Genomic DNA, 19,258 nt, shown 5'->3' with positions numbered 1-19,258 from the left:
GGCATGTGCATCCCCCCACATCGTGCACACACACGGTTATAGTCATTATACACAATATCATTCATCATGCACAACACACACATTTATATATCATCATACTACAATAGTGCATGAATCCATAGCAATCACATATCACCACATAAAACCATTTTGCAAAAGCTTGTTCCCAAGGCACTTGTCTTTATAAAAAACTTGATAATTCATTCAAATGGGTGGCAAATACATTATTTTTCCCAAAACAAGTTTTGAAGGCAGTCCACTCACCAATTGATTGTAGAGCTTTTAGATTCGTTGTCATATTTGACTTGCTTATATATCATTGAAGCTTTCATTCTTCAAATGGTTCGTTGTGTATGGATTCATGATTTTCAAATGATCAATCAATTAATGGCTTGATGAGGGGTTTCTAGTAAGAATACAAACAAGTTGCATTGTTTTGAAAAAGAATGCATCATGATTTCATTAAAGATTCCTTACGGTATGCTTGTTCCCTTTCTTGTTCACTCACTGGGTTTATACTCACCATTTTCAACTTCATGTTTTCAGATCACGAGGCAGCCGGTAACTAGGACGAGGTGTCCTTATAGACTTGTACACATCTTTCGGTAGGTGTCTCGGCATTCAGTAGCTGTACATTCGTCTGAGTCTCTCTGTTGGAAATCGAGTCTTCTTTTTGAGATGTATAGACAAACTTGATGTAAATTATTAAGACACATGCTGTAGACGATGTATGTATATTTTAAATGAGTAATGCCAATACGAGTTGGAAATGTCTATTACTATTTTGATTTAAAGTTATAATTCATGACTTAGCAATATTTGATGGAATGAGGAGTAGAATAATTCGATAGGCTTGCTTGGGCTTACTAGACTATGTCCATTGGGCCCATGCACCGATCATGGCCCGAAATTTGGGTCATGACACTACTGGACAACACATAGCAGCAGTGTGCTGTTGCCGGACAACAGCACATGCTGCCGAACAGCAGCACATGTTGTCGGACAGTAGCACAAGCTGCTGCCAAGTGTAGCAGCAAGTGTTGCCACAAGACAGCAGCCCACCCTTGGGCTCTTGGGCAACAGCCCATTAGGGTCGGCCCCCCTTTCCAAATTATTTTTAATAAAATTATTTTAAAAATATATATTTAAAAATATTTCTAAAATTTTTTTTTTGGAAAATTAATTTTAGCCTTGGATTAAAATATATATTTTTTATTTTGGTATTAATTAATGAGATTAATTAATTGGAGAAAATAAAATTATTTTCTCAAATTAGGTTAAAATTAAAATTAAAATTGAGTTTTTTAAATAGTCATAACATTCAAAAGAGTGCCAAATGGATGTGATCTTAACAAACAGCGGAAGCAAGCGAGATTGAAGAGAATTATAAGTTGTAACTTTATTTTATTTTTTCTAGGATGGACATTAATGTGGCTTATTATATATATATTTATATGTATTTATATGGATGATATTAGATATTATTTGTCTACTTGAAAACATGTCATCTAGAATTCAGGTGCCAACATTTCTTAAGGAATGCATGCATACATTATGTATTTTAGTTTAAAAGGAGTTTTAATACTATGAGATACATAATGAATATAGGAAAATAATTCACATCTAGACAATATGGTAATATGGACTTAGTTATATACTAAAAGCGTTTAGTTGGAAACATAACCAAGCCCATAATTTGACTTAGGATATTCTAAATATGCATATAGAAAATCCGGTAAAAAAGTCAATCAAAACCTTAAGTATAAAAATATTGAGTGGGAGAGGATGCTAGTAATCCTAAAGTCCACGGTCTCCATTGTTGGCCCATTGGCATGTGAAACATGTCACTCCCTACAAGCGGACATGAATCTAGATCATGACGGACTGGGTCTCTGAAAGGATAAATCCTTTTAGATGGATTATGAAGTGAAACCTCCCATAGAGGCTCACTAAGTAAAGAGCTTAAAAGAATGAAACAATGGTTGTTACACTCAACATGAATTTACTATTAACCTGCCTACAGTAGCTCTGTTAGTAAACTTCGTGGACCAAATGAAGACACTCCTTAACCATGTTAAGTATGAAGATACTAGGAAACATAGTTAAGGGGGAAGGTCCCAATTTACCTGGTAGTAAATTCTCACAGCCCATAGTCAGTTAATTTATTACAAAAAGGTAGATGACCGTCGAACTAATAATATAATTTATAGGGTTTTATATATTGTCATCATGCATACATGCATCATGAAATGTTCAAAGTCTATGAATAACTAGAATGCTTACATAATTTCAAATGTACTTTTAGAAACATATCTACATCACAAATATGAATCCACTTTCAATTTTACTGAACAAATGCACTCTAAATGGTCATAAATACTCTGAATGGAAAAGAAACCTTAATATTGTCCTTAATTATGACAAGATCACATGGGTTCTTTCTGACCATGAGTCTGAAGCACTAACTTCCCAATCAACTCCACAAGATATTGAATATCATAAGAAGTGGCATGATGCAAACGAGCTAGCTAAATGCTATATACTGGCCTCTATGAATAGTATATTGCAAAAGTAGTACGAAGGCATGGGTAATGCTGCTGACATAATGTTGCACCTACATGAGATGTTTGGTATGAAAACTAGATCTGCTAAGGTGAAAGCAATCAATGCTTTTAAGGACCTTAAGCAGAAACCTAGGGAGCCAGTTAGAGATTACATGTTGAAAGTAATCTCTTGTCTCAACGAGGCAAAACTAAATGGTGCTGAGATAGATGCAGAAATGCAAATATCAATGATTGTTCATAGCTTGAATTCATCATTTTCACAATTCAAATTGGATTATGAACTGCACACTAGGGATTACACCCTAAGTGGGCTAATGAATGATCTTCAAAATGTGGAAGAGGTTCTTGATTTGAAAAAAAAACCTGAAGCACATGCAATTTCCACTTTTAAGCCCAAACCCAAGGGTAAAAAGAAGATAGATGGAAATAAAAAGATTTCTAAAGGCTCAGTGGGAGCAAAGAAAAAGCCCATGAAGAAAAAGAGTACTTCAAAAGACAACACCAAAGGAAAATGTTTCCATTGTGGTGTGAAAGGACATTGGAAGCGAAATTGCAAGGTCTACCTTAAAGAAAACCAGAAGAATAAACAAGGTATGGGTTTTCTAAATATGTTAAAAGCCTGTTTAGTGGTTGATTCTACAAATACTTGGATAGTAGATTTTGGAGCCATTAACCATGTTTGCAATTCTTTACAAGGGTTTCAACAAAGTAGAAAACTGAGTAAAGGGTAGTTTCGAATGAGGATGGCAAATGGCACTTTCGTTTCAGCATTAGCAGTAGGAGCCATTACTCTTCAAATTCCTTATGGTCATAGCTTAGTTTTGGAAAATGTTTATTACATTTCAAAGACTTATAGAAGTTTGATTTCTATCTTTTGTCTGATAAAGTCTGGATATTCAGTTTATTTTAGTGAGACACCTACTATTTATTTGAAGAAAGATTTTATTTGTTTTGGAATTATAAGATATAATATTTATTTTCTTGAGCTTATGACTTATTCTACAAATGCTATAGAAGCAATACGATTTGAAACTGAAAAAGTCAAAGAATCTAGTATAAATCAAAATTATCTTTGGCATCTGTATTTAGGTCATATAAATCAAAATAGACTCAATAGGCTTATAAAGGATAGTACTCTACCAGACATGGTTAAGTGTCCTTTACTAGTACGTGAGTCTTGTATTGAAGCTAAAATGACTAAAGGGCCTTTCAAGGCAAAAGGTAACAGAATGCCAAACGTTCTAGACTTGGTGCACACAGATGTGTGTGGACCAACGAACGTAGAAGCTAGAGGAGGTTATGAATATTTCATAACTTTTATTGATGATTACTCAAGACATGGCTTTGTGTATTTAATGCACAGAAAAAGTGAATCCTTTGAAAAGTTCAAAGAATTCAAAGCCGAAGTTGAAAAGCAACTAGGCAAGCCATTGAAACAACTTCGATCAGATCGGGGAGGTGAGTATTTATCAGATGAATTTCTATAATATCTAACTGACAATGGGATAATTTCCAATTTCTCAGTGCCAAGAACACCTCAACATAATGGCGTAGCTAAAAAAAGAAATAGGACTCTTTTAGAAATGGTTAGATCAATGATGTCCTATGCTAACCTTTCAATCTCAATTTGGGGATATTGTATGCAAACTGCTCAGAACTTGTTTAATTTTGCTCCATCTAAGACTATGCCTAAGACACCAAAGGAGTTGTGGACAAGGTGTAAATCATCTCTACGTCTTCTGTGAACTTGAGGGTGTCCTGCACATGTTTTGAAGCCTGAGTCCACAAAGATGGAGCCAAAGACTAAGGTGTGCTTGTTTGTAGGATATCTAAAAGGAACAAGAGGTTATTACTTTTATAGTCCTCAAGATAAGAAAGTTTTTGTTAGTACAAATGCCACTTTCTTAGAGGAAGATTTTATGAGAAATCATAAACTTAGAAGTGAAATTGTCTTAGAAGAATTGTCTGATCCTTCAGATTTAAGAGTTAATTCTAAAAATGTCATAACACAGTTTAATTCAAAGGTTGAAATAGAAACACAACTTGAACATCAAATAGTGGTGCCACGACGTAGTGGGAGGGTTGTGAGACTACTAGAAAGATACATGGGTCTAGGAGAAAACATGATGACACTCTCAGACGAACATGAATATGATCATTTTACATATAAGGAAGCTATTAACGATGTTGATGTTGAAGAATGGCATAAGGCAATGAAATTTGAGTTGGACTCCATGGATTCTAATAAAGTTTGAACTCTGGTAGATCCACTTGAAGGGATAAAACCTATAGGGTGCCAATAGATTTACAAGAGAAAAAGAGGAAGTAATGGGAAAGTAGAGACCTTCAAGGCTAGACTAGTGGCCAAGGGTTTTACCTAAAGAGAAAGAATTGAGTATAAGGAAACCTTCTCACCGGTTGCTATGCATAAATCCATCAGAATCCTCCTATCCATAACTGTGCATCTTGATTATGAGATATGGCAAATGGATGTCAAGATCGCATTTTTAAATGGAGATATTGATGAGCGCATTTATATGGCTCAATAAGAAGGTTTCATTAAAAGGGCCACGAGCATAAGGTTTGTGAATTGCATCGGTCTATCTATGGACTTAAGCAAGAATCTAGGTCTTGAAACATAAGATTTGATACTGCTATTAAATCATACGGTTTCCAGCAAAATGTTGATGAACCTTGTGTCTATAAAAGGATAAAGGATAAAAAGGTTGCTTTCCTAGTCCTTTATGTTGATGGCATTCTACTCATTGGGAATGATATAGGAATGTTATCAACAGTTAAAAGGTTGGCTGAACCAACAATTTAATATGAAGGATTTAAGAGAAGCTAGCTATGTTCAAGGGATCAAACTTATAAATGATCATAAGAACAAGTAGATAGCATTATCTCAAGCATCCTACACAGACAAGATTTTGGCCAAGTTTGCTATGCAAGATTCCAAGAAGGGTTTTATGCCCTCTAGACATGGGATCAAACTTTCTAAGGAGATGTCACCTAAAACTCTAGAGAAGCTGAAAACATGAGACAGATTCCATAAGCATCTGCCGTTGGAAGTCTCACGTATACTATGCTATCCACTAGGCCAGATATTTGCTATGCAATTGGATTAGTTAGTAGATTTCAGTCAAACCCAGGCATGGAGCACTGGATTACAATCAAGTGCATTTTTAAATATCTTTGTAGAACGAAGAATTACATGCTTGTATATTCTATAAGTGACCTTGTAACGATAGGGTACACTGATTCAGATTTTTAGTCTGATGTTGATTCTTGAAAATCAACATCAGGATCTTTTTTCACCATTGGACGAAGAGCCATAGTTTGGAAGAGTGTAAAGCAATCTTGTATTGTAGACTCTACTATGGAGGCAGAGTATGTTGTAGCTTGTGAAGCAGCAAAGGAAGCTATATGGCTCCGTAAGTTCCTTATGGACCTTGAAGTAATTCCAGATGCGGACAAGCCTATTACACTCTATTATGATAACAGTGGAGTAGTGGCTAACTCAAAAGAACCGTGGAATCATAAAGCAGCAAAATATATTGAAAGGAAGTATCATCTCATTCGAGAGATCATACAACGTGGAGAACTAATTGTGAAGAAAATTCCAACAGAGCAAAACCTCGCCGATCCATTCACAAAGACTCTAACACAAAAGAGTTTCGATGGTCACTTAGAAGGTCTTGGAATGAGGGTTATGTCATACTTGCTTTAGGGCAAGTGGGAGATTGTTAAGAATTTTAAGAATATGGTCCCCTGGAAAGCAAGTATATTCTCATGCTTAAATTCATCAAACTTATTTGTAATGAAAGTACATTTTGATAATAAGATGAAGAGTTTATTTTAGTAAGTATTCATTATGTAGTTATTAAGGTACCAAGATTCTGTTGAGATATTAAAATACATTTGTATAAAGAGTCATACATAGGAGACATATATTTTAATTGAATCTAAAAAAAACTGTTCAAAACCATATAATAAAGCTAGTCACTTTATTATGTTAAGGCTATAGTGTCCAGATTACTTCCAACGAAATGAATGTGATTCATTTCAAGGGAATGATGAGTCTTAAATCTTCGAAATGGTTGACTTCGAGTAATGACACTATAACATGAACTGGAATCATGTGAGAATCAAATTTAAGTTTTACTGTTACCTAAATCTTGATCTCATACTTATGCATTTGTTTATAGTAAAACCGAAATCCTGAGGATAGTGGACTCGTGTTTAATCTCCTTATAATCTTTGATTTACCATGAGCATGATCATCATAAAGCATTGATCTAGACTCCATATTTTGGGATTATAATCGAGATGAACATTTAGGAACATATATCCAGATAATGGAGTTCATAGCATTAACATCACTTCTAGTGATTTCAAGAAGATTGGTGATTAATCTGGGCCCTGTGGATTGATGAATTGGCTACTCGTCACATCTGGATACTCAGAAGATTAGATCTAGAGTATTGAATCACTAATTGGATGAAATTTGAGACTAAAGAACAAAATTGACATAAAGGGTAAAACGGTAATTTCACCTTTTGTCATTGGATAGTTATGAGGGTTCACAATATAAGGTATGCAATTGGACAACTAACAATTAATATCAAGTATTGAATTGTTTCTTGTAATTATTGTTAATCCAAGAGTGCAACCATGAATCTATGGTGGAGTGATTTCATGGTTAATAAGCTTGAATTATTTTTAATGAGATTAAGAATAATTCTAAGTTTATGAGAGTTTGGAATATCTATATCCAAATAGATTCCCCACTTAGCTTCGTAGAATTCAACTTGTCTAAGTTAGAATGCATATTTTAATTTGTTTAATTAAATTGTGTACAAAAATGGCAGCTTTAACATTTTTGTCTATATTTAGACAAGAAAACATATTTGTCTCAATTTAGACAAGATAAAATATTTTTTTTGTCTTAATTACGACAAGAGTTGTCTTAAATTAAGATAATTTTAGGAGGATTCTTGCAAAATGAATCTAGACATCCATGTTGATAAAAAGAGGCTCCATGTTTGATTATTACTCTTTTATTTATTATTAGTTCTTTTTAAATAAAGATGGATAATAATAAAATAAGACTTATTATTCAATAAGGAGTTTTATTTTATCAAGAACTCTAAATGATAATTAAAGAATTAAATATTTATTCTTTAATTTTTATTTTGATAATTATGGAGCATGTTTGATGCTTCCATAACTCTAAATGGATAGTCCAGATTGATTCAAAGGTGTTTCATTTTGATTAAACCTTTGAAGCGAGAGTTTTAATAAAAAGAGAAGAGATGGGAAGAAAATATAGAGAACGTACTTTTTCTTAAAAAAAAGTTTCAGCCATCTCTTCTCTTTTCCTCTTCCAAGTTTTTCCAAAGAAAAGAGAATAAAATCGGTTGCCATCTTGTAGCCTTACATTCCACACTTTGTCCACTCAAGGTTCAAGTTGAAAGTATTCTTGAAGAATAAGTGGTAAACTTATTTGGTCGAGAAATCATTCATTGGTGTGGTGGTGTCCGAAAATAAGAATCTCAAAATAAAGGTATGGTTTTTCTTACTTAATATATTCTTATTTTTATTTTTTGATGTGATTATATTGCTTGCAATAATAATATTGTGTGTTTTCGCTTGTGTAATTGGATTGCTTGCTTCTTTATAGAAAGAAATTTTTTTTTGAAATCCATACTTTACACAATCACATTAATTCACTAAGATCCTACTCCAACATATTTTTGACTACGAATTAAATTTATAACAAAGCAATCTTATCCAAGCAATCTATTGCAAATGATTAATTAGCCTAAAAAGTAATTAATTAACTAAATAATTAACAAAGAACAAAATATCACTAAGAGAAATAATTAGTCAAAACCTCCTTAACCTTGAACTCACATTATGTACAAGTCTCTGTTGAGATCAAGCACACATACCTTCTTAGAGCTAATTTCATATGTCTATAACACTAATTAGAAAAGGTTCATTACGTTTGTGCTCTAATTTGGCTACCTAAGGTATTTAGGTATATGTTTATCCTAAACATTAAACTATCACCTAACTACGAAGTGAATCAAACAAAGGCTATCCAAAACGATGGTCTATTCTAAACTCCTTCTTCAAGTTCCACTTAAAGACCTAATACATTTCTACTGGTCAACAAGCAGTGAAAAGTAATATGTACAGAATTGAATAAACCATGCATCGTCCATTAATACCAAGCAAAGAAAAATCAAATATTCAAACTACATAATTGAATAACCCATAATCTTAGAAAAAAAAATTAGTTAATCATTCTTTTTACAACAGACATAGTTAAATCAAGAGAAAAGATCATTTCTATAGCAAAATAACAAGGAATTAAAGAGTCAGAAATATCAAACCCTTTTTCTATTCTTGATCTCTGATTGTCTTCAATTTCTTTTTATTTCTCTCATTGAAAAGCTTTTTCTTTTCTCTCAAAAACTACCATTCTGTGCCCCTCTCAGCCCCTTTCTTTTAGTTGTTGACAATCACATATTTATAGCCTCCAAAAACCCTCAAAACTCATTTCCCGATTGGCTAAAATCATTTAATCCACATCAGAGCACTGCGAACTTGGTCCAAGGGCGCCATGGCACTCTTGACTTGTATATTCTTTTTGCTCGTTTCTCAATTGGCATCACGATGCTCCTACTTAGGCACTACGGCACTAGACTCTTGGGTTCTTGTATGGGTGCCATGATGCACCCTTAGGTGTTGTGGCCTTGAACTTTACAAGGCCGCTGCTTTGCCTTACTGTAATATGCTATAGGCCCATCTTGAAATGTGATTTTGTCCTATCTTGAGGCTGATCTGGGTGAAATGGTAAACATAAAAGTTGTAGGTCTACATCTTCTCTTCCTTATGGTTTAACAATCACATTGATTGGATCTCTTTATCTCATGTTACGTCTAAATTACCATAACATATTCAGTTAAAATCTACAATTAGTCTTCATTGTATAGTTCAATACCTCTAGCTTTATGCAATTGAAACCCCGCAAACACAAGTACTAATTTAGCATTGGCCTAGAATAGGGTTTTCGACATGAAAATATGCTAAAATTACATGAATCAAAACTTAGTTCACATGCTTAAGACTAATCAACTAAAAACATAGACGTTTTCCAAACTCTACTTAAAACAAAAGGACTTAGTTGTGTTAACATCCCAAAATGTGGCTCAATAACTCTATATCATAGAGTTATCACTAACCATTTGTGTCACTATTGAATTCATTCCCTATTCTTCCAATTGAATTCTTGTTAAGAAATTTGATCTTATTTTGCATAATACCCTTGTCAAATGAAGTGTTCACTTTCTATTTCTTAAGCATGTTAGAGATAGCCATTCCATAAATTAACTTATTTTTGTATATTTTTGCTAGATGGAACATGTCTCAGAAGATAAAATGTATACAGTTGATTCCATAAATTAACCATAGCATGCTTGGCTCCAAAGGGTCTTAAATTATGAGATACAATCAATTGTAGAACTTTATCATGCAAACTCAATCTTGATTGTTATGACCTGGTACTCTCCTCGAGCCCGTGACAACCGCCGCGATGTCCCAATAGACATTCATTACCCAAAATGCCAACCGAAACCTCGCAAGGCTTTAATATCAGTTTTCTCACCTCCCTTGCGAGCAACAATTGCTAATATCATATTTTAAAAGATTATAAGCTATTTCCAAGCCAAAACAATAAAAAAATAACTTTTGTCTCTCGGGGGTATTTTGGTCATTTTTCCCTAAAAATTTTGAAACTAGCTAATAATGTAGTATCCGAGTGCAAAACACATATTTTATAATCAAAAATAAGTTTAGATGTCTAAAACATTCATTTAAAGTGAAATTATGACTATTTGAATATAATAAAAATATTCAATAAAATATTCCATTTTCTTATAAAATAATTTTTATAGAGTTATCTGTAAGAAATTTTTGTAGCATAAAAGTGAAATAAATTCATACATACTGTAATACAGATAGTCAAGATATGTAATTTAATTTACAATGACACATGGGGCCTCAAATGATAAAAGTAAACGAAGGTTGTGAACCTACGATATTTGAGGAAGTAAAGCCAACTATAGCCTTCAACGATATCAGCTATCTACAAACTATCTTGAGCCTGAAATGGGTGGAAATGAGGGTGGTGAGATTATAACCCCAGTGAGTAAACAAACATCATCCAAAATATCTAAAGTCGAGTAAATGGAGACAATTAAAATATTCCATCTCAATATGTATTTCATAACATAAATATTCATTTCATTTAAATAATCAACATGGCTTATGAATATCTTAAAAGCTTGGCTCCTACCAAAAACATTCTCGGGAATACCTTGACCGAGGCATTTAACCGAGTTCGCCAAGGCTATTACAAATTTCGTATACACGTAAACATATTTTTAATTTGAAAAAAACAGTCGTTCCTTGGCGTTAGCGAAGTTCATCATCACGAGGTGGTTCGGCGTGACGTGAACTCTAACCATACCTCAGGAGATACCCTACGCACCTCTACGACTGAGGTATGTATATAATCGGATTCTGTGCCCCTTTAATAGGCTGGTCCATAGAACTCGCCCACTGCAGCAAGCTAAACCCACCATACAATAAAAATTCAACAGCATGACATGGCAATTTTATCATTACCCAGCCTATCAAGGCAAACAACAGTTTATACATTTTCAACACAAATACCAATTCAGTCATTCATGCCAATATTGCCATAAGCCAATCAATTAGAACCATAAATTCACAATACATCAAATGGTTTCCAATTACTCTATTTTCAAAGCCATCATTTAATTTCAAGACAATTTATAACATCATTTCATTTAAACACATTTTGTTTATAAAACCTAAAAATTAACCATTTAAACTCATTTTCCATAAAATTCAAAAATCAAATAAAAAGACCACTTTAGATAATTAAAATAATGATAAGGTTACTCACTACTTCGGGAGTCAAATTTTTTTTTAGAGTACTCCGACTATCGATCCTCGGGTACAATTTCTTTGCCCTTATTGGAGGATTCACCACCTAAACATAATGCACAATCAAGCAATTTACCACATTGGTGCTAAACCGTTATAAAACTGTATGGATGCATGAAATGGAATGCAAATTGTTCGGATTATCGTCAAAACACGATGTTCTACACAAATTCAATTGTGTACTTAAATAAAACGGTATTGGCCTAATTCGATCTATCACTTGATTAATTGGCCAATATGTCCAATTCAACTCCAATTAATTCCATTTTTCTTCCAATCCTCCAAACCATTAAACACAAGTCAAATAGCATAAAATTTAGCAAAATCATCTTCACATTTTCTCTTGGGAATTTCGGCCATGGTGGGTGCATCAACACTATGATTTTTCCTACTTGATTTTCTCACCGTAATTCATCATTTCCTAACCAATTCACTTGAAATAAAATCAAATCCACCATACACACTCTACATGGAAAATTCGGCCAATGATGGGTGATGGGAGAAAGTGAATTTTTCTTGTTGGCTTTTCATGCTACACATCACTAACTAACTAAAAACACTAAAATACATTGAAATCTAACCAAATCAAGCATCAAAACCTCCCTCTAAGTGTTCGGCCAGCAAGGGATTCATCATGATTTAATGTGATTCAACCATGGAAAATAAGAAAAAATGCTTAAGAAAAAGAGATCTCAAGCTTAAATTGAAAAATCTTACCTTTTTTCACTTGTTTCTTTGAATTTTCACACTTTTCCCTTGAATTTTTCTACCTAGGGTTTTGTTCTTTCTTTTTCTTGCTTCTCCTTGGTGAGGTCGACCATAATGAAGAGCAATGGGCTTGTTTTGTGCTAATTTATAAGGAAAATAATAAAGAAATAAAAGCTTGACACTTGTCACCTTACCATTGGTCCAATTTTAAATTCTTAACTATTAAGCTTTCCTTCTCCACCACATAAAATATTTCAATTATCCATAATATAAAATGTTAATGGATGAAATCTATGGGCATGACAAGTGTTGGGTGTGTAAAATTACAATTTTGCCCTTACGTGGCAAAATCACTATTTTTCCCTTATTCTCGAAAAAACGTCGAAATTAAAATTCTTCACTTCTCAAACTCAAATTATACTCCAAATGATCAATCTTAGTCAAAAATTTCATCCAACACTCACATCTTAACCTCGAGTGGCAAAATGACTATTTTGCCTCTAGGTCATGAAAATTCCATTTTGACTCTAAATCGATTCTCGAACTCTGAATCACCATATTAAATCATTCTGGGAATTTAAAATTCTAAATTTCATCTTAAAATCTTTATTTGGTCTAGTTCGAGGCTTAATTCAACTTAGTTGTACCATTCAGTACACTACCATCTTTTGACAATTTTTCGGGGCTTTCCAAGTATGCAAGCATATTGTCAATCACATGAATGGCATGGCAAGTATTTTATAAGGTCGGGCTTGATATTGATGCACTATTTGGAAATTTTGTTATAGTAATGGGACTTACCAGGAATTTAACACTTAGTTCTTGCTTTGAAATTTGATTTTTCAAGGTAATTTGGTTGATTGCATTTCTGGTGATGGCTTTCAATTTGAGCATCTTCTGTAATAGGGTAGGTGTGATAATGAGTTTTTTTTTCTATGAAAGCAGTGATGAAAGAATCAATATGATCAAAAACTTCATCATCATTTTCTCCTTTATGTAGAGAGGTTCCATTTCAATAGAATACCCTAACTAATTTCTCATAAGCATCCTTCTTCAGACTCATGTATTCAAACCACCCCATTTCTTTTATATTTTCAACATATGGGAAACCCAAGTTAGTCTCAAACAACTCGAAATCAATCTCTCCCATTAGCAACTTTCCTAGAAGAAAACAATGTCTCAAACCTCTTTCTCTCATCATCTTGAAAAAACTTAATGTTGACGGGGTTTGGTGCTCTTTCTAATTTTTGATTTATGGATTTGGCAAACACTTTACTTTAGTTCTTTCTTGATATTTTGGGTGCCATTGAAGAAGTTTCAAGATCAAGGTTTTGGTTTAATGATGGTTTGAGGTTTGAGAATCAAGATGTTTTAACCCAAAGTATCCAACGTTTCAGTTGAACAACCTCTTCCCTTTCCATTTTTTTTTAAAAAAGGTTTCAATAGAATTTTCTTTTTATTTTTGCTTTCGATTTGCCAAAATGGGAATGAATTAGAAAGACGAACATATTTAAAACTTTTCTAATCCCTAAGTTTGTTTCACATAGAGCCAAAGAATTTTAAAGAAAAATTTAAAAGGAGAGAATGAAATGAAACTTGCTTTGAAAGAACGAAGCCTAATAATTTTTGAAACATTCTAACTTTTAAAATCGACTTTAAAAGTTCTTTTAAAATCAATTCTTGTGCCTTACTTTTCTTCTAAGGTTTCCAAAGTAGTTGGTTTGAAATTGACTTTGTAGAAGTAAAAGGTTGATTCTTCATAAAAAAACAAATGTGCAAATGTGATGATTTATTCTTCCAAAGGGAATGGAAGGAAAAATCACAACAACTACACTAACAAGGTTTATATACATTTAAAGCAATTTGACTTACCTTGTTAACTCTATGATCCTTCTTTTGTACCTTGTCTTAGAAGGTTCATCAACATCAATTTCTCATGATTCTTGTTCTCTTTTGATGTGCCTACCAAAAATTAAAATCTTATGTTCTTTGGTATCCAACTGCCACATCCTTTTCTTAGGGGGAACATGACCTGTTCATCGGCCCAAACGAGCATAACTCTCTAGGCCCAAGCAAGCCTCTTACGATAACATCATTAAGCATTCATCATTACATGTGGAAACATCTTATAACATCCATTTACATACAAAATCATTATGCATGCATTCATAATACTCATTATACAATTAAGGAACTTATTAATTTAGTCATATAAGCAAAGCATTTGATATATATATATATATATATATATCAAGAAGTGCCACTGCCACAGTGCACAATATCATTATCATTGACCACACCCTCGGGTGTTCATATAAGCTCCTTACATAACATTATCCATGTAAAATGCGAAACATAGGCTACATTAACATAACATGTTTGTAATCCATAAACTTAATCAAATCCATAAATATAAACATAAGACTAACTCATTAGCAGAACTTGACTGACCCTCTAGGCATCAAATGGCTGTTAGACAGCTACCCAATAATGAAGACCAGACACTGGTATTTGCAACACTAGTTGTTATCAAAATGCTATCACTGATTTGCAACAAAATAAATGGGGAAAATAATGTGTGAGTCACAAAGTGTAATATCTCGTACTTTGATATGGTGGCTAATATAGCTTATCGGATGCTAATTGAGATTAATTAGAATGTTTAAAAGTGATGAAAGGTGAAAAGAGTATTTTAGGATAAAATATTTCGCACGCGAAGAAATAATAATAAAATAATAACATTTTTGTTGAAGAAGAATTTGTGAGATAAAAAGTGATTCGAAAGTGAATTGAAGCATAATAAGGTATTTTGTGTACCAAGGAGACAAGTGAAAAATTTTAGAATAAAATAATATTAAAATATTAATATGGTCAATCTAAGTGGGGATGAGGAAGAACGAGAAAATTCAGAAGAAACATGAAGTTAGTGGGGCCCACGTGTTGTTATTAAATAAAACTAACTCGGGTAAAAAAATATTTTAAATATTATGGTGACACCGCGTTGGGATACAAACTTTATATTTCGTTTGTGCATATGTAAAAGAAGATAATAGAAGGAAATTGGAATTAAAAAAATGTTGGAAGGACTAAATTAAAAAGGGAAGAACCTTGGAGGGCAAAATGGTAATTTTGCCATTAACTTGGTCAAAGCTTCCCAAGGAAGCTTTGACTCTTTTCTTTTTCAGCCATGACCATCCTTATCCTCTCCACCAAGATATTTTCTTCTTCTTCCTCATCCATCCCAACGCCATTTGCATGCTTCACCAAAAAAATCAAGTTTTTTCATTTTCTTTCCTTGTTTTCTTTTCCTTTCCTTTCTCTTCTTACTTCTTTCTTCTCTTAACTTCTTAGGCCCTAAACCTGCAGCATTTAACCCCAATTTGCAGCACATCTAATGTCAGGACTCGGTACTCTCCTCGAGCCCGTGACAACTGTCGCGATGTCCTGATAGACATTCATCGGCCGGAATGTCGATCGGAACCTCGCAAGGCTTTAATATTAGTTTTCTCACCTCCCCTATGATCAACAGTTGTAAAATAACGTGTTTTGACAGGTTATAAACTATTTCCAAATCAAAACAATAGAAAAATAATTTTTGTCTCACAGGAGCATTTTGATCATTTTTCCACACTAATCTCGAAACCAGTTAAAAATGTAGTATACGAGTAGAAAACACATATTTCATAATCAAATATATATTTAGATGTCTAAAACATTCATTTTAAACAAAACTATATCTATTTGAATATAAAAAAAAATTTAATAAAATATTCTATTTTCTTATAAAATAATATTTATAGAGTTACCGGTAAATAATTTTTGTAGCGTAAAAGCTAAATAAATTCATACATACTGCAATACAAATAACCAAAGTATAAAATTTAATTTACGGTGACACGTGGGCCCACGAATGACCAAAAGTATCAAAAGAAATGAACCTATAGTTTTTGGATAATGCAAGTCCAACTGTAGTCCTCGACGATACCAGCTATCTACAATCTATTTTGAGCCTGAAATAGATGGAAATGAGGGTGATGAGATTATTAAATCTCAGTGAGTAAACAAACATCATTTAAATAAGCTAAAGCCGAGTAAAATGAGACAATCAAAATATCCCATCACATTACGTATTTCACAACTTGAAAATTCATCCCAACCCATGCAAACGGTTGTATTTCATTTAATTTGTCATTAAGGCTTATCACTTTCATAAACATTTGGCTCATGCCATCAAATAGTACTCGATGACACCTTGATCAGAGGCGTACACTCGAGCCCGCCAAGGCTGTTAAAAATTTCGTATACACGTAAAACATATTTTTATTTCGTTTTAAAAACACAGTCGTTCCTTGGCGTTAGTAGAGTTCATCATCACGAGGTGGTTCGACATGGCGTGAACTCTAACCATACCTCAAGAGATACCCTACGCGCCTTTCCAACTGAGGTATGAATATAATCGGATTCCGTGCCACACTAATAGGTTGGTCCACAGAACCCGCCCACTGCAGCAAGCTAAATCCACCATACAATAAAATTTGCAATAGCATGACATGGAAATTATTTTATTTTACAACTTCTCAAGGTAAATCAATAATTCGTGCATTTTTAGTACATTTAGCAATTCAACCATTCATGCCAATATTGCCATAAGCCAATCAATTAAAACCATAAATTTACAATATATCAAGTGGTCTCCAATTACTTTATTTTCAAAGCCGTCATTCAATTTCAAGATAATTTATAAATTTATTTCATTTAAACACATTTTCCATAAAATTCACAAAATCGAATAAAAAGACCGCTTTAGATAATTAAAATGATGATAAGGTTACTCACTTGACAATTGCGGGATTTCTACGTCACTATTAATTCGTACTCATATAATTATTCCTATTTGCCAATCACCTACGTCGTTTGGCATGCTCCCATAACAAACTTTCCTAGAAATAATTTAAATCCAATATACTTAGTGCATCAATTCCACTTCTCTCTCTCATTCTATCGTAAATCTACGTTTTTTATCCTCATTTCTTCCAATATTTTATCATTTAACTTAACACTCTCAACCAAATTATGCATCTAAATTCCTCCGACATCAATAATTCTTCACAACGAATCATTTAAAATTTCTTAACTTCAATCGAGCGCTATTAGTAAATTTCACATTTTCTTCTTTACTTTAGTCCTATGACACCTCCAAATAAAATATTTAAATGTTGTATTAAACTAATTTAAATTTAATTCATATCACCAAATAACCAATGTATAATTAAATAAAATGAGCTAGCCTCCAAACAGTCCAATTTCACAATAAACCATGGAGAAGAGTAAAGCAATTTTACCAAATTAGGCTAGGTTAGCCCAAGTCTCCACCTTCTTTTTCTTTTGGACTTTTCTTCCTTTGTTGTTTTTGGATCCTTTTTCATGGACTCTTCCCATCTCTTTCTAATTGGGCCATGCCTATTCTTTCCTTATTGGGTCATGTCCATTTATATGCATATATGTAGACATATATATATATATATTTTTTTTTTTCTTTTCTTTTCTTTTCTCTTCTCTTCTTTTCTTTTCTTTTCTTTTCTTTTCTTTTTCTCTTCCTCTTCTCTCCAGTCAACTAGTAGCTTCTTGCTTGTCTTTCTTTTTCCTTTCTCACGTACAAGAGCTATCCATAATTTCCTCCTCTCTCTCCCTCTCACCGCCGGCCACAACTTGTCTTTCAACCAAGAAATTTTCAATAGTTGGAGCTGCTCATATATACATCAAAATCAGCAGTTAAGCTGCTCTATTTCTCTTCAAAATCAGCAATTAAGCTGCTCTATTTCTCTTCAAAATCAGCAGCTAAGCAATAGTTTGAAAGTTTTTGAAAAAGAATTCAAATACAAAGAAACCCTAAGGTGAGTAATGAGTTAGGGTTTATTTCTAATTTGTTGATGAAGGTCAATAATTGGATTTGTGGGCTATTTTATTGTGGAGAGTTGTTTATTTATTTCTAGTGTGACTAGAGTAGTACAAATAAATGGCTAGTCAAATAGCAATTGGAAATTTGTTAGGAATAACTAGTAGAGCTTGATTTAGGAAATAGCTTTTAGAATTATATTTATGTAAATTGAGTTGGTTGTGATGGCATTGTGTGTGATAGGTTCCAACAAGACCCCACATCTCCATTTGGAGCATTAGTTGAAGTTAGAGTCGATCAAAACATCAACAAAGACCGGTGAATGAACTTGCATTAAAATGTTTTGGGATTAGGGCATATGTGTTTGATTAAATCCATTGAAATATTTTATGTCACGACCCAAAACTCCCATCGAGCTTGTGACAACCGCCGCGACGTCTCGATAGGCACTCATTACCCCGAATGCCGATCAAAACCCTGCAAGGCTTAGCATCAGCTTCCGCATCTTCCCGATGAGCGACGGTTATTAAATCTCACATTTCAAGAAATCATAAGTTGTTTCTAAATCAAAACAATAAAATAGTATTTTTTTGGCTCACAGGGGCATTTTCATCATTTTTCTTCAAATATACCGAAACTTGCCAAAAACATGGTATAGAAGATAAATATGTTCATACATACATTAAATCATATAACTGAAGTATAAAATTACTTTTACAGTGACACATGGGCCCCCAACTAACCAAGAAGGTGTAGGGCTACGAACCCTTACTTTATAGGATGCAACTCCGAGATTAATTCTCGTCTTAATCAATTATCAACAAATTGTCTTGAGCCTAAAAATTGAATAGAAAGAGGGGTGAGCTTATGATTACATAATCCAGTGAGTAAACAGACATCATCTAAACTATCTAAAGGCGAGTAAATTAAGAAGAATTAAAATATTCTTTTCCAATATATGTTTCATAACATGAATATTCAGTTTACTCAATTAATCAACATGGCTTATATATCTCACAAAACTTGGCTCCTGCCAAAATCATTCTCG

The sequence above is a fragment of the Theobroma cacao genome, chromosome 5, assembly GCF_000208745.1.
Source record: "Theobroma cacao cultivar B97-61/B2 chromosome 5, Criollo_cocoa_genome_V2, whole genome shotgun sequence".
Taxonomy (NCBI): domain Eukaryota; kingdom Viridiplantae; phylum Streptophyta; class Magnoliopsida; order Malvales; family Malvaceae; genus Theobroma; species Theobroma cacao.
This window is presented reverse-complemented; position numbering follows the sequence as displayed.